The sequence below is a fragment of the Heterodontus francisci genome, chromosome 12, assembly GCF_036365525.1.
Source record: "Heterodontus francisci isolate sHetFra1 chromosome 12, sHetFra1.hap1, whole genome shotgun sequence".
Lineage (NCBI taxonomy): Eukaryota > Metazoa > Chordata > Chondrichthyes > Heterodontiformes > Heterodontidae > Heterodontus > Heterodontus francisci.
In genome coordinates this window covers 83,806,681-83,831,905 of record NC_090382.1, presented here as the reverse complement: position 1 = coordinate 83,831,905, position 25,225 = coordinate 83,806,681, and the positions used below count along the sequence as shown (strand labels likewise).

General features: G+C 44.2%; 1 long non-coding RNA gene across 3 annotated transcripts in view; it reads left to right on the top strand.

Moving 5' to 3' along the window:
* The window catches only part of LOC137375963 (uncharacterized), a 174,368-nt gene that overhangs the window by 111,999 nt on the left and 37,144 nt on the right, over positions 1–25,225 (top strand). For all 3 annotated transcript variants that reach the window (XR_010976105.1, XR_010976104.1, XR_010976106.1), the window contains exon 2: positions 24,159–24,400. This is a non-coding gene — a long non-coding RNA (uncharacterized lncRNA). The remainder of the gene's footprint in view (positions 1–24,158; positions 24,401–25,225) is intronic.

The following is a 25,225-nucleotide window of genomic DNA, read 5'->3' as shown; positions in this document are numbered from 1 at the left end:
GATTTGTGCACAAGCACCCCTGGTCTCCCTATGGCGAACAGTGAGGATCATACAAATCAACTGCAACCGGACATAGATAGGCTAGAAGAATGGACAGACAAGTGGCAGATGTAATTTAATAGAGAAGTGTGAGGTATACATTTTGGCAGAAGGAATATGGAGAAACAATATAGACTTACAACATTTAAGAAGTATTTAGATGAACACTTGAAATGCCATAGCATACAAGGCTATGGGCCAAGTGCTGGAAAATGGGTTTAGAATAGTTAGGTGCTTGATGGCCAGCACGGACACAATGGGCCGAAGGGCCTGTTTCTTTGCTGTATAACTCTATGATTCTATGACTTAACGGCACCGTTCCAAAGAGTGTGCAGGTTCAGAGGGACCTGGGGGTCCTTGTGCACAGATCCTTGAAGATGGCAGAACATGTTGAGAGGATAGTTAGCAAAGCATATGGGATCCTGGGCTTCATAAATAAAGGTACTAAGTATAAAATCAGGGAAGTAATGCTGAACCTTTAGAAAGCTCTGGTTAGGCCACAACAAGACTATAGCATCTAGTCCTGGTCACCAGATTTTAGGAAGGATGTGAGAGTCCTTGAGACGGTGCAGATGAGACTTACCAGAATGGTTCCAAGGATGATAGATTTTAGATACAATGTTAAGTTGGTGAAGTTGGGGTTGTTCTCCTCGGAGCAAAGAAAATTGACGAGAGATTTAATGGAGGTGTACAAGATTATGAGAGGTTTAGATAAGGTAGACAAAGAAAAGCTGTTCCCATTAGCTGATGGTACAAAGACTAGCGGGAATTGATTTAAAGTTTTGGGCAAGTGATGCAGTGGGGATGTGAGGAAGAACATTTTTACACAGCGAATGGTAATGACTGGAATTCGCTGCCTGAAAAGGTGATGGAAGTGAAGACAATCAATGACGTCAAAATGAAATTGGATTGACAGTTGACGAAAATAACTTGCAGGGCTACGGGGACAGAGCAGGGGAATGGGACTGTCTGGATTGCTGTACAGCGAGCTGGCATGGACTCGATGGGTTGAATGGCCTGTGCTTTCATGACTCTATGACTCTTGCACTCCCTTTGAAATTGTACCATTTAACTTGTATTGTCTCCTCATTCTTCCTGTCAAAATGCACCACCTCAAGCATTTCTGTGTTGAATTTCATTTGCCATGTGTCTGCCCATTCCACCTGCCTGCTTATGTACTCTTGAAGTCTCTTGCTATCTTCCTCAGTGTTTACTATACTTCCAGGATTTATGTCATTTGAAAATTTGAAAAATGTGCCCATACCCACAGTCGAAGTCGTTAATGTACATCGAAAACAGCAGAGGTCCTGGGGATCACCACTGTACATCTCCCTCCAGTCTGAAAAACAGCCATTCACTACAACTCTCTGCTTTCTTTCCCTTAGCCAATTTTGTATCAATGCTACTACTGCCCCTTTTATTCCATGGGCTTCAATTTTGCTGACAAGTCTATCATGTGGATCTTTATCAAACCTTTTGAAAGTCTATATACACAACATCAACTGCACTGCCCCCATCTACCCTCCTATAAAATTCTAATAGGACTTGACAGGGTAGATGCAGTAAGGATGTTCCCGATGGAGGGGGAGTCCAGAACCAGGAGTCATAGTCTAAGGATACGGGGCAAACCTTTCAGGACTGAGATGAGGAAAAATTTCTTCACCCAGAGAGTGGTGAGCCATTGGAATTCGCTACCATAGAAAACAGTTGAGGCCAAAACATTGTATGTTTTCAAGAAGGAGTTAGATATAGCTCTTGGGGTGAAAGGGATCGAAGGATATGGGGGGAAAGTGGGAACAGGTTACTGAGTTGGATGATCAGCCATGATCATAATGAATGGCAAAGCAGACTCGAAGGGCCAAATGGCCTACTCCTGCTCCTATTTTCTACGTTTCTATGTTTCATCAAAAAACTCAATCAAGTCAGTCAAACACAGTGTGTCATTAACAAGTCTGTGCTGGATCTCCTCTATTAATCCATGTTTGTCCCAATGACTTTTAATTTTCTCCCAGATTATTATGATCAAAAACTTCCACATCTTGGACGTTAAACTAGGCTTCTTTAAAGTATACAACCACAGCTCGTTAAGTGTATCTGGGTAACTAAGATGCTTTAAACTGGGAATCAACCTTGTGGCTCTCCTCTGAATCCTTTCCAAAATCTCAATATCCACCACCACGTGAGGGGATGAAAACTGGTTACAGGATTATAAATGAAGCATAACCAAGGTTTTATACAAGGACAAAATGGTATGGTTTGCATCGTAGTGAATTGTCCTGTGAATACAATCTAGTTTGCGTTAGATATAACTACATGGCATTGGCTGTGAACCTTTAGAGAGTGATGCACTATAACACCCAGATCTTTTTCTTCCACCATTGGATTCCGTTCTGATCCCGACAGGGTGTATGCATATTTAGCATTCAAACTGCCCACATGCAGAACACTACACTTTTCTAAGTTAAACATCATTTGACAAATATGGGTCCTTTCTCCCAATACATCAACACAGCAAAGAAATGAGAAAACAGCAAGCACACAGGTAAACTACAAAGGAAGAATGAGGAAATGGCTACAAATAGAAACATAGAAAAATAGAAAATAGAAGCAAGAGTAGGCCATTCAGCACTTCGAGCCTGCTCCGCCATTCATTATGGTCATGGCTGATCATCCAACTCAATAGCCTGTTCCCACTTTCGCCCCATACCCTTTGATCCCTTTAGACCCAAGAGCTATATCTAACTCCTTCTTGAAAACATAAAATGTTTTGGCCTCAACTGCTTTCTGTGGTAGCGAATTCAACAGGCTCACCACTCTCTGGGCGAAGAAATTTCTCCTCATCTCAGTCCTGAAAGGTTTACCCCGTATCCTTAGACTATGACCCCTGGTTCTGGACTCCCCCTCCATCGGGAACATCCTTACTGCATCTACCCTGTCAAGTCCTATTAGAATTTTATAAGTTTCTATGAGATTCCCCCCTCACTCTCCTGAAGTCCAGCGAATATAATACTAACCGACTCAATCTCTCCTCATACGTCAGTCCCACCATCCCAGGAATCAGTCTGGTAAACCTTCGTTGCACTCCCTCTATAGCACAAACATCCTTCCTCAGATAAGAAGACCAAAACTGCACACAATATTCCAGGTGTGGCCTCACCAAGGCCCTGTATAATTGCATTTAGTTCCCTCCTCTAAATCATTAATATGTATTGTGAATAGCTGGGGTCCTAGCACCGATCCCTGCGGTACCCCACTCGTCACTGCCTGCCGTTTGGAAAAAGACCCATTTATCCCTACTCTTTGTTTCCTGTCTGCCAACTAATTTTCTATCCATTGCAATACACTATCCCCAATCCCATGCACTTTAATTTTACATGCTAATCTCTTATGTGGGACTTTGTCAGAAGCCTTCTGAAAGTCCAAATAAACCACATCCACTGGCTCCCCCTCATCAACTCTACTAGTTATATTCTCGAAGAATTCTAGTAGATCTGTCAAGCATGATTTCCCTTTCGTAAATCCATGCTGACTCTGCCCGATTCTACCACTGTTCTCTAAGTGCTCTGCTATAAAATCTTCGATAATGGACTCTAGAATTTTCCCCACTACCGACATCAGGCTGACTGGTCTATAATTCCCTGCTTTCTTTCTACCTCCCTTTTTAAATAGTGGGGTTACATTAGCTACCCTCCATTCTGTAGGAATAAGCAAGAGATGAAGACGAACCAGTGAAATTGATCACAAAATTTTTGAAATTAATCCATTATCTTGCTTTTTCACTAGCTTAAAATGTAGTACTAAAATTATGAACCCCAAAATATTCGGGCAGACCCTGGATCAACCAGAGTTCTGCCCTTTTTCAGTTCTGTCAGAAATCCCAGCACTTTCTGGTTCAAGTAACATAATACCATGTAAATGAGCGAAGTGTGTCATATGATGTATTTTCCTTATTAACGCCCTTAACAGCATTTAGCTATGTGTCCATGGCATCTAAAATTTCAAAGTCATCAATTATGCAACTGATCAGAGTAATTGGCCATACCAGCAGAAAAAGAAAGCAGAGAATTTTAAAATATTTCTGATCAACCTCCAGACCCCCATGGTTCCATTAGCCTTTCAGCAGGCTGCCATAGTGAAATTTCTCACCCACAATCATTGCACTGTACTGGTGAGCATCTAATCAAAATATTTAAAGTAATCTATCCCAGGATTTTGTACAGAGTTTAGGGAGGTCGGCAGTGCACAAGCAGAAGTTCTGCTCCAAACCAGCTGTACCCAATCCATCCCAGAAATTGCTGGCTCAAAGTCTTCAATGTAACACAAACACAAACATTTACACCTCACAAAAAAAACTTAACCTTGCAGGAGAATTCAGCACTTCATGTTAGAACTCCCTGAAAGAGGGCACCCATTTTCTAGGATCAGGGTTTGAGCTCTGCTGTAGTCCCAGATTTGCAAATTTTCTGTGAACCTTGACTGCAAAGGATTTCCAGATCCTGTGCACAGTGGCGCAGTGGTTAGCACCGCAACCCCACAGCTCCAGCGACCTGGGTTCAATTCTGGGTACTGCCTGTGTGGAGTTTGCAAGTTCTCCCTGTGTCTGCGTGGGTTTCCTCCAGGTGCTCCGGTTTCCTCCCACAGCCAAAAGACTTGCAGGTTGATGGAAAATTTGGCCATTATAAATTGCCCCTAGTATAGGTAGGTGGTAGGGGAATATAGGGACAGGTGAGGATGTGGTAGGAATATGGGATTAGTGTAGGATTAGTATAAATGGGTGGTTAATGGTCGGCACAGACTCGGTGGGCAGAAGGGCCTGTTTCAGTGCTGTATCTCTAAATCTAAATCAAAATCAAATATCTGTGTATGTTGGATAGAGAAAGAAAGAGATAAGCATGCCAAACTAGAAAACTGCCAAAAACTCTTCTTCTTCTCTTCTTCCTTGGCCTCCTTGTCTCTAGAGACAAAGGGTAAGTGCCTGGAGGTGGTCAGTCGTTTGTGAAACAGAGCCAAAAACTGACTGGCACAAAAGTGCTAAATACAGCTTCAAAAAGCTGAGTCCCCTAAAGACCATGCGGGTAATTTTTGTTAGCACATCCAAGTGCTAACAATCCTTCAAGGTAACGAAGATGGGATCTTGAGCTGAAATGCAATTTTGGCCTGGGTTTAGTGTAAGGTGACATCTTGATAAAGGAGTTGAAGCCTCCACTCGGAACAGCGACACAGAGGCTTGTTTAAGGGGCTGATTAGCACGTAATGGCCAAATATCCAAGGACCTCTGGAGCCGAGTCTGGAGGGGGAGGGCCCAAAAACTTGAGGGAAAATCCATCGGAATGGCTCCACGACATGTTACTGCCTACAAGGGCTTCAGCAGGAGGCAGGGAGACAGCGGAACTGGTTACCTGACTGGTTACCCTTGAGGGCTTAATTAAGGGCACTCACCCGATGCCATCAGGATTTTCCAGCTGGCATACGGGGTACCTGTCAAGTCAGGAAGCCATCCATGAAATGGAGGAGGCCTTCCAGTAGGAGGGGCCAGCGATGCCTCATTTAATTCCCCTCCACAATGATGGCCTGGCAGTTGTGGCAACATCGTAATTTCACACTTTCAAAAGTCTTTCCAGCACTCACCTTGCCTGATAGGATGCCAATTTTTCCAGTGCTAGATGGCATCCTATCAGTCCTCCAGACTCGGGACCCCATCCATGCTTAATTGAATGGGGCTCCCAGAGGGAGCCACGTAATTGCCCGCCTCCTCGGAAATCTCCGTCCGGATCCCGTCACTGGCATTTTGTGGGTTCCCGACCGGTGTTTCATCGCGACGGTTGATCAGGACCCCCAGGAACGAAACACCAGCCCAAAATGCCATCTCACGCTAATTAAAAAGGCTGCATGACACTTTGGTGGCGAGCACTTGTCCTCATGCCTTCTCCTAACAACAATCAGCTGTTTGGGAGTAAACAATGCATTGATGTCAATTTCAAGCGCTACTTAAAGGCATACTCAACATTTCATGTGCACTTGTTGCTGGAGCTATGAAGAAGACCTCTGAAAGACATTGGGAGACTTTCTGGGTCATTTTTTCAAGACTTAACCAACAATTGAGCAATATCTATTCTGAAAATTTTCCAAGCAGTTCACCCAGAAAAGATGAAGTGCTGTGCTATTTCACCATACAGGAATCATCAGGAAAAAGGGAGTGCTTGGTCATGGCCATCTTTCGAGGGGCCCTCTTGGTCTGGATGAGGAATGGGCAGAGGGCATGAGGCCTGGAGAGCAGCACTTGCTTCTGAGGGAGGGAGGGACAGGAGCGCAAGATGGCATCCATCCCCTCTCAAATACAGGGCCTCCCTCCTCCTCTGCACCTCCTGTGCCACGTCTGAGAACCCGTGATCCCTTTCAGTTGGTCCCTGAGCCATTCTGCAATGTGCCACTATATGCCAGCCAGTGTACCCCACACCTTCAGTGGAAGTGAGTGTGAGGAGCCCACATCTATTACTCTGTGAAAACTGCATCTAGTCCGCGTTTGAGTGCTGAACTTACAGGTGTCTGGTTTAGCAGTTCCAGGCAAGTTCAAATTATGATAATCAGCAATTAGGGCTAAAATTGCATGCTAAATTCAGACTTTCAAACAGCTTAGTTTTATTATCACAGCATCCATTTACCACCTGTTTTCACCCTTTGATGAAAATAACTCCCCATGAATCCTACTTAGATATGGGATGGTGCCACAGGACTGAAGTATTGCAAAGGTTACATCCTGTTTAAAAAAGTGGAAAGCGATAAATCTGGCAACTATAGGCCAGTTAGTCTGTTGTCAGTGGAGGGGAAACTTTGAGAGACAATAATCCGGAACAAAAATAATTGGCATTTGAAAAAGTATTGGCTAATAAATGAAAGTCAGCACAAATGTTTTAAAGGAAAATTGCGTTTGACTAACTTGATTGAGTTCTTTGATGATGTAATGGAGAAGGTTGATCAGGGTAGCGTAGTTGATTTTATGTATGTGGACCTTCAAAAGGCATTTGAGAAAGTCCCACATAATAGACATTAGCAAAATCAAGGCCCATGGGATTAAAGGGATACAAAATTTGGCAAGGCATGAAAAGCAGAGATTAGTAGTTGCATTTCAAATTGGAGGGAAGTATACTATGGTGTTACCCAGGACCTCTGATCTTTTTGCTATGTATTCATGACCTGAACTTGGATATATCGGGTATAATTTCAAATTTTGTAGATGATATGAAACTCAGACAGGTAGGCCAGAATTTTACGTCGTGGAGGTGGTCCTGCTGAAAAGTCGAGGGAGAGCCTGCCTCCGCCGGACCTGGAAGCCACGCTGCAATTTTGTATGGTCCAGGCCTTGGTCGGGACATCCGACCCTCTGAGACAAGAAGTTTCACCTCCCAGAGATGCCTGCCAATCAGAGGTGCAGCTGCTCTTCAGTCCCAGCAGTGCCACCGGGAGTGGTGGCCACTGCTGGGACTGTACCCAGTAAGAAAAGGACGATGCATGTCTCCCTTCAAAAAGGTAAGTGAGTTTTGGGTCACACCGGGGACAATCTGCTGGATCCCAGTGAAGTGGGTGGGTGTCTGAGAGTAGGGCAGGGGTAGTTTTAGCGGGGGTGGCCCATGCTGCAGGGGGAGCCCTCTGTAGGGCGCAGGGTGCCCGATCAGGGGTGCCCCCACCCAGCCCGCAAGGTATGACTGGGCAGCCTCCTCTGGTGCTGAAGTACCTGTTCATTAGAGGCCTGCTACCTGACCTGAACCCAATGGGACCCGACGATATGTGTCGGGTTCGGATCGGGTCGGACCCATCTTCAGGGTCCGGCTTTCGGGCTCGGGTCAGGTTGGGCCGAGTCCAGGTCGAGTCGGGTCGGGTCAGGCCACACATACACGGTAAGTGCTCTGCTGGTAAGTATTGAAATTAAAAAACTTACCTGAGCTGGGAGTCTGGGACGAAACTGAGTCTGCGCAGTGAGTCAGTGATGTTACAATGACGTCATCACGCATGCGCTGCAGCTTCCTGGAGGTTCCAAGTCCGAAGGTAAGTAAACGGATGGTCGGGTCGGGCTCTGATCAGGTCGTGTCGGGGCGGTTTCGGGTCAGGTCGGGCTCAGGGCAAAATTGGAGGTGCTCGGGTCCGCTGTGGTTCGGTTGGGTTCGGGTCGGGTTCTTTTTTCCCGACCTGAGCAGGCCTCTACTTTTCACCACTGGTAAAATAACAGCAGTGACAAGAGGAGGCCCTTAAGTGGAAGTTAATTGGCCACTTAAAGGCCTCATTTGGCCTGGAATGGGCAGGCCAATTGCCACCTCCCCCACCACTGGTAAAATAGCAGCGGGGGCGGGTAGGTGACGGACATGCCACCCACCCTATCTCCTGCCTGCCCCTTGATTTTACACCCCCCCCCCCCACGCCCCCAACCTACTCCCAACCTACTCCCAGGGTGGGGGAGGGGCATAAAATTCCATCCATAGTGAACAATGAGGATAGTAGCGCACTTCAGGAGGACATAGACATTCTGGTAAAATGGACAAACACATTTCAGATGAAATTTAATGCAGAGAAGTGTGAAATGATACATTTTGGTAGGAAGAATGAGGAAAGGCAATATAAACTAAATGGTACAATTTTGAATGGGCTGCAGGAGCAGATTAGCTGGGCATATATGTACACAAATCTTTGAAGGTGGCAGGACAAGTTGAGAAGATTGTTCGGAAGCATATGGGATTCTTGCCTTTATTAATAGAGGAATAGAGTACAAAAGGAAGAAAGTTATGCTCAACCTCTATAAATTACTGGTTAGGCCTCAGCTGGAGTATTGTGTTCAAGTCTGGCACTGTACTTTAGGAAGGATGGCAAGGCTTTAGACAGGATGCAGAGGAAATTTGCCGGAATGGTACAAGGAATGAGGAATTTCAGTTATGAGGAGAGACTGGTGAATCTGGAATTGTTCTCCTAAAAGCAAAGAATGTTAAGTGGAGATTCTCCAGCAGTGTTCAAAATCGTGAACGGTTTTGATCGAATAAATAAGGAGAAACTGTTTCCCGTGGTAACCAAAGGACACAGATTTAAGGTGATTGGTAAAAGAACACAGCAGGTTGTTGTGATCTGGAATGTACTGCCTGAAATGGTGACGGAAGCAGATTCAATAATAACATTCAAAAGGGAATTGGATAAATACTTATAGGGTAAAAGAAATTGCAGGGCAATGGGGCAAGAGTTGGGGAGTGGGAATAATTTGATAGCTCTACCAAAGAGCTGGTGCAGGTACAATGGCTTCCTTCTGCGCTGTCTCGTTTTTATGATTCTATGGTTCTGATATAAGCCAATGGCACGTAAGGAAAAGTTATTATACTGGCAATGCAGTGAGACAGATGCTTAATCTATAGCTATGCACAACATTCCTTTACTCACATTGGTGCAGGAGGAGTGGTCTGGCAGGAATTTTTTTTCTTTCATGGGATGTGGGTGTCACTGGCAAGGCCAGTATTTGTTGCCTATCTCTAATTTCCCTTGACAACTGAGTGATTTGCTAGGCCATTTCAGAGAGAAGTTAAGAGTCAACCACATTGCTGTAGGTCTGGAGTCGCATGTAAGCCAGACCAGGTAAGGACAGCAGATTTCCTTCCCTAAAGGACATTAGTGAACCAGATGGGTTTTTGCAACAATCGATGATAGTTTCACGGCACCATTACTGAGACGAGTTTTCAATCTCAGATTTTGTTTTTGTATTAATTATTTGAATTTTTAAATTACACTAGCTGCCATGGTGGGATTTGAATCCATGTCTCCAGGGAATTAGCCTAGGCCTGTGAATTACTTTTTCAGTACCTGGATAAAAAGTTCTCCTAAATGCATTTTAAGAATTCTGCTCCCTCTGTGCCATTCACACTAATTTATCACAGTTAATATTAGAGAAGTTGAAATCCCTCACTATCAATACCCGATTGTTTTTGCACATCTCAGAGATTTGCCTACATATTTGCTCTTCTATCTCCTTAGACTTTTTAGGGGTCCATAGTACACTCCCAGTAGTGTGACTGCCCCTTTTTTGTTCTTCAGTTCAACCAATATGGCCTCATTTGATGATCCTTCTACCATATGATACTTCTTCACAGCTATAATTGCTTCTTTAATCAATATTGCGGACCCCCCCCCCCCCCCCACTTTATCCCCCTCTTTATCTTGTCTGAAAACTTAACAAAAATGTTGAGCTGCCATTCCTGCCCTTCTTTGAACCATGTCTCAGTAATAGCCATAATATCATACTCCCATGTGTCCATCTGTGCACTCAGCTCATCTGCCTTATTCCCTAAACTTCTTGCATTGAAATATATACCACTTAGCACTGCCAAACTCCCTGATTATAGTGGTGATGTTTTCAGTCCACTTTAGCTAAATCACATCTCAGCTTAGTAAAATTAGCTTTTCCCCATTGAGAACTTTTATTCCCAGTCTATCTTTTAGCCAGAAAAGTTGGGGTTGGGGAGGGGGTGTGAGGGAGGGTGAACGGTTCTGGACTTAGTTTTAGGGACTGAAGCTGGGCAAGTGGAAGGGATATCAGTTGAGGAGCACTTTGATGGAAGTGATCATAATTCAGTTAGATTTCGGGCAGTTATGGAACAGGACAAAGATAGACTGGAAATAAAAGTTCTCAATTGGGGAAAAGCTAATTTTACTAAGCTGAGATGTGATTTAGCTAAAGTGGTCTGGAACCAGCTACTTGAAGGTAAATCAGTGCCAGATTAGTGGAAGGCTTTTAAGGAAGAGATAGTGAGGGATCAGTGCAAGTATGTTCCCTTAAAGCAAAAAAGTGAGCCAAACAAAGCCAGAGCCCCCTGGATGTCAAGGGGATTAAAGGAGAGGATAAAGAAAAAAAAGGCAGCCTGTGACAGTTACTGAGGGTTTGATACTGCAGAAAACCTGCAGGAGTATAAAATGTGTAGGGGTGAAATTAAAAAGGAAATTAGGAAAGCAAAGAGAGGGCATGAAAAAATATTGGCAAGTAAAACCAAGGAAAACCCAAAGATGTTTTTATAACTACATAAAGAGCAAGAGGATAACTAAAGAAAGAGGTGGGCCTATTAGGGACCTTAAGGGTAACCTGTGTGTGGAGGCAGAGGACGTGGGTATGGTTCTTAATGAAAACTTTGCATCTGTTTTCCCAAAATAGAGGGATGATACAGACATTGCAATCATGGATGAGGAGTGTGAAATATTAGATGAAATTAACATGGTGAGAGAGGAAGGATTAAGGGGTTTAACATCTTTGAAAGTGGATAAATCCCCAGGCCCGGATTAAATGTATCCTAGGCTGTTAAGAGAAGCAAGAGAAGACATAAATGGCTCTTACCATCATTTTCCAATGCTCTCTGGCTACAGGTGTAATGCCAGAGGACTAAAGGGCTGCTAACATTGTACCATTATTTATAAAGGGAAAAAGGGATAGACTAAGTAATTACAGGCCAGTCAGCCTAACCTCGGTGGTGGGAAAATTATTGGAAAAAATTCTGAGGGACAGGATAAATCTTCATTTGGAAAGATACAGATTAATCAAAGACTGTCAGCATGGATTTGTTAAGGAAAGGCCATGTCTGACTAACATGATTGCATTTTTTGAGGAGGTAACAACGCGGGTCAATAAGTGTAGTGCATTTTATGTAGTCTATATGAAGTTTAACAAGGCCTTTGATAAGATCCCACATAGAAGACTGGTCAGGAAAGTAAAAGCCTGTGCAATCCAAGGCAAAGTTGGATTCAAAATTGGCTCAGAGGCAGGAAGCAAAGGGTAATGGTCAATAGGTGTTTGTGTGACTGGAAGGCTGTTTCCAGTGGGGTTCCTCAAGATTCAGTACTGGGTCCCTTGCTTTTTGTGGTATATATACATGATTTGGACTTGAATGTAGGGGGTATGATTAAGATGATACAAAAATTGGCCATATGGGGGATAATGAAGAAGAAAGCTGTAGACTGCGGCAAGGCATCAATGGACTAGACAGATGGTGGAACAATGGCAAGTGGAGTTCAATCTGAAGAATTGTGAGGGAATGCATTCAGGGAAGGCTAACAAGGCAGGGGAATACACAATAAATGGTAGGATACTGAGAGGTATAGAGGAACAGAGGAATTTTGGAGTGCATGTCCACAGATCCCGAAGGTGGCTGGAAAGGTAGATAAGGTGATCAAGAAGGCATACAGGATACTTGCTTTTATTAGTCTAGGCATAGGATATAAGAGCAGAGAAGTTATGCTGGAACTGTATAAAACACTGGTTAGGCCACAGCTGGAGTACTGCGTGCAATTCTGTTCACCGCACTATAGGAAAGATGTGATTGCACTAGAGAGGGTACACAGGAGATATACGAGGATGTTGCCTGGACTGGAGAGTTTTAGTTATGAGGTGTGATTGGATAGGCTAGGGCTGTTTTCTTTGGAACAAGTCTGAGGGGAGACCTAATTAAAGTGTATAAAATTATGAGGTGTCTAGATGGAATGGATAGGAAGGCCCTATTCCCCTTGATTGAGGGGTCCATAATGATGGATCTTAGATATAGGCTAAGAGGTAGGAGTTTGGAGGGGATTCAAAGGGATGTTTTTTCACCCAGAGAGTGGTAGGGATCTGGAACTCACTGCCTGAAAGGATGGTAGAGACAGAAACCCTCATAAAATTTAATAAGTAGTTGGATATGCACTTTAAGTGCCAAAACCTGCAAGGCTACGGACTAAGAACCGGAAAATGGGATTAAGTTAGATAGCTCCTTGTCAGCTGGTGGAGACATGATGAGCTGAATGACCTCCTTCATGCTGTAAAAAGAGATGCCTATGATTCTGCTGGAAAACTGACCAATTAAGTATTACAAAGTATTTACTGCACAGAAAAAGACCATTTGGCCCAACAGATCCATGCTGTTGTGTATGCTTCACACAAGCCTCCTCGCACCCTACTCTAACCCCAGCAACATATCCTTCCATTTTTTTCCTTCTTATGTTTATCTAGGTTTCCCTTAAAAGCATCTATGCTATTCACCTCAACCTCTCCTTGCAGCAGAAGTTCCATGTCTAACCACTCTCTGGGTAAAGAAGTTTCTCCTAAATTCACTATTGGACTTATCAGTGACTATTGTATATTTATGGCTCCTCATTCTGGTCTCAACTGCCAGTGAAAACATCTTCTCTACATCTACCCTATCAATTCCTTTCATAATGTTAAAGGTCTCTATCAGGTCACCGTCAGTCTTTTTTCTAGAGAAAAGAACCCCAGTCTGTTTAGTCTTTCCTGATAGCAGAACTAAAGGCTTACACCTATCATTTTATCTTTTTTGCACTTTCATTGGTGCCTTTTTATCCTTTTTATATTATGGAGTCCACAATTGTACTCCAAGTGTGGTCTAACCAAAGTCAAACAAGTGTTACAACCAGGTGAGAAAGGTGTCTAGGGTTTCCTGTCAGCCTTCACCTGGGCCTACCGTCACAGGGTTTAATTTTAAACACACCGTGTTTTTAGCTCCCCCTTGGTGAATCCTTGTTCACTGCTTTCCAATTATAAGGCAAAGAAACCAGCACAAACAGGTTTTCTTAGGTTTAAAGAACAAAGGTTGAAATTTATTAAACTTAAACTTAAACTCTAATTTGGTTGACGCTAACGGATATACGACACGCCCACGCTAGCATGAATACATGATACACACATGCAAATAGAGACAGAAAGAGCAAAAGAAAAATAAAGTGGAAAAGTCTGAGGCAATATCTGAAGAGTTGTTGTTACGGTTCTTCGAGCTCATTTTAGAGTCCTTGATTGTAGGTAGACCTTGCTTTCGCTGGGGCCCAATATTCTTCTTAAACCTTGTCCACTGTAGGAGACTTTTCTCTCTTGGGGTTCATGTGTCTTCAGTGGATTCAGAGGCTTGTGAGAAAGAGATGGGAGCAGACGGGCGAGATCATCTCAGTCCAGGAGCAAACAGACACTGTCAAGAGTTCAAACTGTTTGTACAATTCAGAAAAAACCCAGGTTGCCAAGCAGGTTAGTCATGTGACTAACTGGTCTGACCACGTCTTGGATTATATCACCTGAGCAGTCTCTGGAATGCTCCTCGTACACACAATACCTGGTGATCAAGGTCCATTGTGGGTTGAATATGTTAGGGAATGGTCCTTTGTCCTTCCAAGCACTGTCTGTTAATATGCAAATGTCTTTTCCAGTCATGGCTGATCTGTTTAACAAGTCCTTTCTTCACTCCAGTATCAGTTTAAAATCAATGTTCATGACAAAATTAATGTGCCTCATTCTTGGCAGCTGGGGGCCCTAGCATGACACTTCCACATCCAGTAGAATGAAATACGATTTGAGAAAAGGTGCATTTCATTAAAAAGGGCGAGAAAAAATATGAAAATATGAAAATAAGATACAGAAAACAACCCTGCATTTGTCTCATTCATACACAAATCCTAAAACTTAAAATCACCCCTTTTTTGGCATCCTTGTGATTGTTTTTTGGGGAAGTTTCTCTTCCGTTTTCCCATTCCCATGGCTGCCGAGGGTCCTTGCTGCTGTTGAGGTATATTTTTTCGGGAGAGTCGGTAGTGGGCGGATCTATCCTGAACTGTCTTTCAGTGCTTTGCTGAGTCATACAAAGGCTTTTCACTTTGGAGGATGGGTGTTTTTTTGACTGCGGGAGAGGATTCTTTGCGACTCTACCCTTTGTCCTCTGGGACATTCCTGCATGCAGGTATTTGTGCAGACTCTACTGCACTCTCCTGCGGCACTTCGACTAGGTGAGGCATCACCCTCATGGTTTCACTGACTGCTAGAGGTTTTTCTTTGTCTCTGCAGGTTCCTGTAAATGCTGTTAGCAACTCTGGTGGGGTGATTCTAATGTCTGTATTTATGTAGGAGGATGTGGAGTCTAACTTTTCACATTTTTCGGGGTTGGCTGACCGGACGGTAAGTGTTTTCACCCGGGATTCCTCCCAGACTTCCTTTAACTTGCCGTCTTGGTAAAGGCCTGCTACCCGACCCGAACCCGATGGGAACCGACGACATGCGTCGGGTTCGGGTCGGGTCGGGTCACTCATCCGGGTCCAGCTTTCGGTCTCGGGTCGGGTCGGGCAGGGTCTGGGTCGGACCGGGTCCGGGTCAGGCCGAGTCGGACACACACAGCAAGAATTGCAGGTAAGTGTTAAAAGTAAACAACTTACCTGAGCTGGAAGTCCAGGACGTCAAAAAAGGAAACTCTGAGTCTGCGCAGTGAGCGTCTCTATGACGTCATCACGCTCATGCTGCAGCTTCCTAAAGATTGGGAGTCGCAAGGTAGTAAAGGGAACATCCCAGTGGTCGGGTCAGGCTCGGGTCGGATCAGGTCGGGCTCGGGTCGGGTCGGGTCGGGTCGGGTCAGGTCGGGTCGGGCGGGGGAAAAATTGGAGGGACTCGGGCCGGGTCGGGCTCAGGTCCAATGCGGTACTGTCGGGTTGGCTCGGGTTTTTTTTCCCTGACCTGAGCAGGCCTTTACCTCTTAGTCACTTTTTCCCCTTCCCTGTCTAACCTTTTGCCAGCCTTGTGCCTGCCTGTCCCTTTTTGTTTTCAGCAGGAGTCCCTTACAGTTCACTAGTCCTCTGTTGGAGGGTCCTCCTAACACAGGACTTAGGGGTGCACCACTAACTGGTGAACTACTGTCCACTCCTTGCTCCCAGCTCTGTGAGGAGAACTCCACTTCCTCATCAGTACCTCATTCTTTAAATAGTAGCAGTCAGGGACTCCCTCTGCTTCGCTTTCAGATTGGGCAGCCTGTGCTAAACTCTCGCAATCCTGGGTCGGCTCGCTGAGCCTCAGCTAGGGAAAATCCATTTAATTCATTCCCTGGGTCTCCTAACTTTCCAAAGTAAGTCTTGGCCAGGCAGACCTCCTGGTCAATTGCCTGCAGTGCCAATGCAGTCTCCTTTGGGGGAGCTGGTTTGATCATGGCCTGATTCACTGCACATTCAGGAAACTGCAGGCGTCTCTTGCCACCCACCCTGTCATTCTAACCTCCTGCAGTCTTTCTTTCACTACTAGGGGGGTTATCACCTTCACCCCGCTACATCATTACTTAGGAGCAGGTCAGCCCCGTCCACAGGCAAACTAGGGACAATGCCTACAGTCACCGGTCCCGAAACTAGGTTACATTCCAGGTGCATCCGATGTACAGGTACAGGCATGCACTGCCCTCCAATACCATTCGCCACCATTCTGGTGTTCACTGCACTCTCTGGAGGGGAAAGGTCAGGCTTTTTTCCCAGTAAAAGGGATTTCATGGCCCCTGTGATCCCTGAGAATTACTATGGTCTTGTTTGCCCCACTCAAGGGGTATGGGGCTCCTTTCCCTTCAGCCACAAAACCCTGATAACCTTCAGGAATCCACTAACTTTTCCTGCACTTGCAGCCGTAAGCTTCCTGGGTCTCACTCTGACTGCAGTTAAAGCCACAGCTTGTTCTACTGTGCTCTCCATCAGGGTTCCGTCTTCACTGAGCGGGTGTATCCTGATTAACCCTACCAGTTTTCCCTTTAGTTTTCAGCAGTCAGCTTTTAAATGTCCTGCTTTATGACAATGGACACAAGCCTTCAGGTCTCACTCTGGCTCATAGCACCTTCCTTTTTTGCTGGAGGAGGGCCCCTTGTGTTTTTAAATGATTGCTTTTCATCTGTGTTCACTATGGAGAAGGATGATGTAGGTATAGAGTTCAGGGAGGAGGATTGTGATATACTTGAACAAATTAGCATTGAAAGGGAGAATGTATTAGCGGTTTTAGCTGGCTGAAAAGTGTATAAATCCCCAAGCCTAGATGAGATGTATCCCAGGCTGTTATGTGAGGCAAGGGAGGAGATTGCAGGGGCTCTGACACAAATTTTCAAATCCTCTCTGTCCACAGGAGATGTGCCAGAGGACTGGAGGACAGCGAATGTGGTACCATCATTCAGGAAGGGTAGTAGGGATAAACCAGGTAATTACAGGCCGGTGAGTCTAACATCAGTGGCAGGGAAACTATTGGAAAAAATTCTGAGGGACAGGATTAATCTCCACTTGGAGAGGCAGGGATTAATCAAGGATAGTTAACATGGCTTTGTCAGGGGGAGATCATGTCTAACCAATTTGAGTGAATTTTTCGAGGGGGTGACTAGGTTTGTAGATGAGGGTAAAGCAGTTGATGTAATCTACATGGACTTCAGTAAGGCTTTTGAGAAGGTCCCGCATGGGAGATTGGTCAAGAAGGTAAGAGCCAATGGAATCCAGGGCAATTTGGCAAATTGGATCCAAAATTGGCTTAGTAGCAGGAGGCAGAGGGTGATGGTCAAGGGTTGTTTTTGTGATTGGAAGCCTGTGACCAGAGGTGTACCACAGGGATCGGTGCTGAGACCCTTGCTGTTTGTAGTGTATGTTAATGATTTAGACATGAATACAGGAGGTTTGATCAGTAAGTTTGCAGATGACACGAAGATTGGTGGTGTCGTAAATAGTGAGGAGGAAAGCCTTAGATTACAGGACAATATAGATAGGCTGGTAAGATGGGCAGAGCAAATGGAATTTAATCCTGAGAAGTGTGAGGTGATGCACTTTGGGAGGACTAACAAGGCAAAGGAATATACAATGGATGGTAGGACCCTAGGAAGTACAGAGGGTCAGAGGGACCTTGATGTACTTGTCCATAGATCACTGAAGGCAGCAGCACAGGTAGATAAAGTGGTTAGGAAGGCATATGGGATACTTGTCTTCATTAGCTGAGGCATAGAATATAAGAGCAGGGAGGTTATGATGGAGCTGTATAAAACGGCCACAGCTGGAGCACTGTGTACAGTTCTGGTCGCCACATTATAGAAAGATGTGGTTGCACTGGAGAGGGTGCAGAGGAGATTTACCAGGATGTTGCCTGGGCTGGAGCATTTCAGCTATGAAGAGAGACTGGATAGGCTAGGGTTGTTTTCCTTAGAGCAGAGAAGGCTGAGGGGCATAGATAGGGTAGATAGGAAGAAACTTTTTCCCTTAGCGGAGGTGTCAATAACCAAGGAGTATTGATTTAAAGTAAGGGACAGGAAGTTTAGAGGTGATTTGAGGAAAAGAATTTTCACCCAGAGGATGGTTGGAATCTGGAATGCACTGCCTGAAGGGGTGGTAGAGGAAGGAACCCTCACAACATTTAAGAAATATTTAGATGAGCACTTGAAATGCCATAGCATACAAGGCTATGGGCCAAGTGCTGGAAAATTGGATTAGAATAGATAGACTTGATGGCCGGCGTGGACATGGTGGGCCAAAGGGCCTGTTTCTGTGCTGTATAACGCTATGACTCAATGACTCCCCGGGAAACTGACTTATAAATGAAAGCAAACTCGTCGGCCAGAACATCCGCTTGCCGTGCTCTCTGCACCGGCTGTTCCTCTACATGGGTCTTTATGGAGAGTGGGAGAGAGTGTTTAAATTCCTCTAACAGAATTACTTCTCTGAGATTCTCATAGCTGAGCTGGACTTTAAGAGCCCTCAGCCACTGGTCAAAAATCAGCTGCATACTTCTTTCGAACTCCAGATAAGTTTGATTAGCTTGCTTCCTGAGGGTTCTAAACTTTTGGCGATCGGCTTCGGGTACTAATTCATATGCCCCGAGGATAGCATTTTTGGTCAGTTCATAATTTGATGTACTCTCATCTGGCAACGGGGAATAAACCTCATGGGCTTTTCCAGTTAGCTTGCTTTGTAGTAAAAGAGGCCATGTCTCTTTAGCTCCCTTGCCAGTTGCTCAAAGGACACAACAATTATTCACATCTTCCTCAATGAATTTTGGAATTAGTTGAGCTAGTTTTAACAATTCTGTACCCAGCCCTGAATTATGGTCCTTCATATTGTCCATGCTTTCACCACCTAGTTAACTCAAGTCGCTTCAGCTCTGTCTTTTTTTTTATTCTTTCATGGGATGTGGGCGTCGCAGGCCAGGCCAGCATTTAATGCCCATCCCTAATTGCCCTTGAACTGAGTGGCTTGCTAGGCCATTTCAAGGGCATGTAAGAGTCAACCACATTGCTGTGGATCTGGAGTCACATGTAGGCCAGACCAGGTAAGGACAGCAGATTTCCTTCCCTAAAGGACATTAGTGAACCAGATGGGTTTTTACAACAATCAACAATGGTTTCATGGCCATCATTAGATGAGCTTTTAATTTCAGATTTATTAATTGAATTCAAATTCTACCTTCTGCTGCGGTGGGATTCGAACCCATGTCCCCAGAGCAATACCTGGGTCTCTGGGTTACTAGTCCAGTGACAATACCAGTATGCCACCGCCTCCCCTGTCTCTTCACATTCCTTCCAGAATACTCTTTCTTTCTCTCTCATTCCTTCTCCTGTCTTTCCCTCTCTTCACATTCCTTCTGGAAGGCTCTTTCTTTCTCCCTTTCCTCAAAAATTCAAGTTTCCTGTGTTCCAATTGTATCTTTGCTAACAATACACTATCTGGGTCTCCTTCTATCACTGCTTCCGCTTCTTCAGATTCAAGGGAAAAAAGGTTGGCCACTAGTCTTAGGAGTTCAGACTTCCTAGCCTTGCCATGTACAGTAATCCCACACTGCTCAGCCATTTTTCTCAACTCCTCCATCGACAGGGCTTTTAGCTTATCCCAAGTTACTTCACCCTGGCTTGGAGAGCTATGAGCTTCAGTTGCAGACATGTTAGTACTCAATCGCACACAACCACAAGAAAACCTGTTTTGAAATCTTGCTTTTTTTTTGATTGGGAACAATTTGGCTTCCCACTTCCAATTTCTCTCATTTGTCTGTAGGTAAAATCCAGGACGGTAGCCCCCAAATTTCTGTTACGACCAGGTGAGAAAGTTGTCTTGGGATCCCTATCAGCTTTCACCTGGCCTTACCGTAACAGGGTTTAATTTTAAACACACTATGTTTTTAGCTCCCTCTTGGTTAATCTTTGTTCACCACTTTCCAATTATAAGGCAAAGAAACCAGCACAAACAGGTTTTCTTAGGTTGAAATTTATTAAACTTAAACTCTAATTCAGTTGATGCCTATGGATACACGACACGCCCACACTAACATGCATACGGGATGCACACATGCAAATAGAGACAGAAAAGAGCAGAAGAAAAATAAAGTGGAAAAGTTTGAGTCAATACCTGAAGAGTTGTTGTTACGGTTCTTCGAACTCACTGTAGAATCCTTGATTGTAGGTAGATCTTGCTTTTCTGTGGGGCCCAGCATTCTTCTTAAACCTGTTCGCTGTAGAAGACTTTTCTCTCTTGGGGTTCATGTGTCTTCAGTGGATTCAGAGGCTTATGAGAAAGAGATGGGAGCAGATGGGAGAGATCATCTCAGTCCAGGAGCAAACAGACACTGTCAAGAGTTCAAACTGTTTGTACAATTCAGAAAAAAACCCAGGTTGCCAAGCAGGTTAGTCATATGACTAACTGGTCTGACCACGTCTTGGATTGTATCACCTTAGCAGTCTCTGGAATGCTCCTCTTACACACAATACCTGGTGATCAAGGTCCATTGTGGGTTGAATGTGTCATGGAATGGTCCTTTGTCCTTCCAAGCACTGTCTGTTAATATGCAAATATCGTTTCCAGTCACGGCTGATCTTTTTAACAAGTCCTTTCTTCACTCCAGTATCAATTTGAAATTAATATTCATGACAAAATTAATGTGCCTCATTCTTGGCAGCTGGGGGCTTAGATTGACATCAGTTTAACATAACCTCTCTGCTTTTCAATTCAATCACTCTCGAAATCAACCACAGTGCTTTGTTTAATGTTAGCCTGCAGAACCTTATATTGTCTCTAGGTTCTGGGGCTTGAGGTTTCCTCCTTCCTTCCTGTATCAAATTATTTGGGCTGCTGCACAGCTTTGATCTTTTCAGTATCTGTGAATACATGACCCCAGTGCCCAGAAAATGTTGGGCCTGTAAGCTGTTGCACCTCAAATTAAAAGTGCTAAGGTTGTTTACTACAGGTTTGCCCCAACTGCTGTCTTTCAACTAAGGGCCAGATGGAACTGTCCCAAATAGCTCGATCATTCACCCAGCTTTCTGCTCATTGCTCTACTCTTAGCCAACACCAATGAACTACACAAGAGATGTTTTATTCTCAAGTGTCTATTCTGCAGGTCTGTTCACACATCATCATGTGGTTGAGCTGTTCCTCAGAGGAAATAATGTGCAACCAGTTAGTGATGCAATCATTTGATCATTAAAGGGCATTGTCCTGAATTCACTCGATGTGGTTTAGCAGACCTGTCGAGACCTGCTGTTGCATTTTGCAGCACTCTATAAATAAATGAAATGCAAAAACATTTTTGTCACAGGCCAAGGATGTTTAAAAACAAAACAGTGACCTGTTTTGTCTTCTGTGCCTTGGTTTACAGTGGGAGCCTCTCATTAGTGTGAGAGTATGGATTTCGAGATTAGAAATTGACTTGATCCCATCCTTTCTGAGACCTTTATACAAAAGTTGAGAGGTTTAATGTACTGATAAAATAAGACAATTTAAATTGATTTTTTGAATGTTTCCACTTATTCTGTTAAATTTTGTATAATCCAGCAAATGAACAAATTTAAAATGCCTTGTCCCCTGCCGATTTAGCAATATAGTTAAGCATTTCATTTGCTGTGCTGATTGCTGCTACATAGTGACTAGTTAACTAAAGTTCCTCTGTACCTCTTCAACTTCATCCTTACCAATTTCAACATTGTCAAATAGTATATATGTCACCTATTGTGTAATAATTTGCACATACCTATATTTGAATTGAATTTGCCATTATTCTGCCCACTTATAATGCATAAGGACATAACCTCATTTTAAATTTTTCATGAGATTCCCTCTTGTTTCATTTGAAAGCTCTGGTTGCAACAATTAATATTCCCTGGAAATTGAAACCTGTTGTAAAAGCAGCCGTAAGTAGGCCAGACAGACAGAGGTTTTACATTCAAAAGCAAAATACCGCAGATGCTGGAAATCTGAAACTTGAACAGAAAATGCTGGAAATACTCAACAGTTCAGGCGCATCCATGGAGAGAGAAACAGAGTTAACATTTTAGGTTTGTGACCTTTCATCAGAACTGGGAAAAGTCAGAGATGTAACAGGTTTTAAGGAAGTGAAAGGGGGAGGGTGGGAAAAAGAACAAAAGGGAATGTCTGCAACAGGATGGAAGGTAGGAGCCTTCTGATGGTGGCTTCTGCCTCTGTTGCTATGGAAGCTGAGACATCGGATATCAGACGCTGCATAATGGTTAGGCCTGTAAGTGTTTTCATGGAGTTGGCCACCACTTCTGCACTGGAAAGGATGAGCTCCAAGTTCGATGCAATGTACTGTACCAAGTTGGAGCTGGACTCCTCTATGCTCCTTGACAGTGACAGCAGGTGTTCTGCCAGGCTTGCCAATGCACCAAGCATTTCTGTGTGCATGTCGATCAGCCTTTTACTTTATGCCGTCCCATCAAAGTCCTTATCTGGGTTCTCTGCAGCAGAACTCATCCTTGCCATTTGGGAGTTGGCACCCACGTGATCTTTTCCTCCTGGTTTGGCTCCAGTCCACCCAACATCTGTATGCTGCAGTGGTAGCTCAGACTATCATGAGCTCAATGCTTGTTGCCAAGCAAGTCCAACTTGGTGCCATGCAGGCTCAGACTGCTACCATCATGGCTATGGATACCAGTGTTCAAAAGGGCTTTCAGGGTCTTACAGCAGTGGAGCAATCTGTTTTCCAACGTGTGGCTCGGATTGCTGAGATGTTCCCCACCACCACCTCCCCCCCACAAACCCGGGAAGTGGTGGTGACGCCAAGGTGTACAAAATTGATGTCCTCCCTTAGTTCTCTCACCACTGCAACTCTGCCTGCACTGTTACCTGTCAGCCAACCAGCCCAAATAGCTGCTGCCCATGCCGAGGTAATGCAGTGACTCACCATGTACAGATTCTGCCTCTATACTACCTTTTTAAGTTCACGCAGTGCAAGTGTTTGAGCTGGTGGCTCCCACTGTCAGATTCAGCAACGGTACCGCTTCCTCCTAAGTCTCTTCCTCATTTCAGCCTTTATTCTCTTATGCCACTGCCTGAGCAGGCAGCAGTTTTTAAGTATCTGAAAGCATAAAGTCACAAGCCCATGATTTGGGTGAGCGAAAGGAGGAAAGCAACAAGTGCATGGTTACACCATCTGCAGATTGGAAATCAGAACAGATTTTGGGATTTAAGAAGGTGCATTAGGCAGGAATATGCTATCGTCCTCGAAGGTTTCAGCCACTGCCCCAATGACAGTCACTGCAATGATGGCCAGCACCATCTGCTCCATGCAGGTGAGCACATGCAGATGTACCTGTGCCATCAGTGGCCTACCCCGCCCCGAGAAAATTGCTTGGCAAAGGGGCAGTGGCTGGCCCTCTGTCCCCGATCCTCCCCCCACCACACATAGTGATTCTGTGGGTCCCCTGCCTCAGGAAGGCCCATAAGATCCATCCACTATGTACCTGTGGTGAAGGGAATGAATATTTAAGATGGTGAATGGGATGAGGATTAAGCAGGCTACTTTCTCCTGGATGGTGTCGGGCTTCTTGAGTGTTGTTGCAGCTGCACATATCCAGGCAAGTGGGGAGTATTCCATCACGCTGCTGACTTGTGCCTTGTAGATGGTGAACAGACTTTGGGGAGTCAGGAGGTGAGTTACTTGCTGCAGAATTCCCAGCCTCTGACCTGCTCTTGTAGCCACAACATTTATATCGCTGGTCCAGTTAAGTTTCTGGTCAATGGCAATTACCAGGATGTTGATAGTGGGGGATTCAGCGATGGTAATGCCATTGAATGTCTTGGGAAGATGGATGTTACTTGTTACTTATCAGCCCAAGTCTGAATGTTGTCCAGGTCTTCCTGCATGCGGGCAGGGACTGCTTCAATATCTGAGGAATTGCAAATGGTATTGAACACTGTGCAATCATCAGTGAACATCCCCACTCCTGACCATATGATGGAGGATGAAGCAGCTGAAGATGGTTGGGCCTAGGACACTAACACAAGGAATTCCTGCAACTAAAAGTTATTGCCAGTTTGATGAAAGGTCACGACCTGAAATGTTAACTCTGTTTCACTCTCCACAGATGCTGCCTGAGTATTTCCAGCATTTTCCGTTTTTTGCTTGGAACTCAGAACTTCAGTCTCCTTTTGGCAGTCCAGGGCTCTACCACTGGAAATAACTGGATCCCTTGAAGAAAGTTGGCCACTTAAGTAGAGATGCAAAAAAGGAAAGACTGCAGCAAGCTGTTTGGCGATTGCAAAGGGACACACTGATGATTCATCCTTTGGTCCACAATTTTTATGTCAGAGGGAAAATAGTTTGAATGTAAGTATGTACCAAAAGTAAATGTAGCAATCACACATGCTGAAATGATAAAGTGAAACCCGTGGAACGACTCAGTGGAATAAAAATATTTTCTCGCTCAATGGCTTTCAACCATTTTCTTGGCCAAACATATTTGTCCCCACAGCTATCCGAAATGAAAAGATTTCATGCACATGAATAGTTTGCAGGCCCTGGACCAGTTTATGTGGCTTTCTGTAAGAGAATAACAAAGCTACTTCTTCTTACTACAAAACTACCTAATAATCAAAAATTGCAAGTCCAAAAAAATTAATAATTATTTTACAGAATACTGGATAGATATTCCCCAAGCAGAATATGGTTTTTAAATTTCAATAGACAGATCAACTAACCCAGTCAAAAATAACAGTAAGCAGGAAGGAAATGTTAATTTTTGCCTGCAAGGAATGCACACTTTGACAGGAAACCTTCTTGTTTACATCAGCAAGAACTTTCATCAAATCTGCCTGGTTTAATCGAGTGCAGGATTAGAGTTTGACAACCAAAGGCTTATGAAGAAAATTGAGAATTCAATTGTTTTAAAAATTCTAAATGAAGACATTATTGTATCCTAAAAGATTAGAGTTCAGAGAAAAATGATTCAAAAAGTGTGACTCAATTACAAATCTTAAAACATTTATAAGAGGACACAGTTAACATGTGATTTGATGTGTGTCGATAGGAAAAAAATTGCCTCATGAGGTTCATTTTTTTCAGTTCACTGTAGGTGGAGCATTTTGTTTTTTCATAGACTCACAGTGTTTAAAGCCTGAAGAACTGAGCCTGTGCCATTGCTTGCTCTTCTAC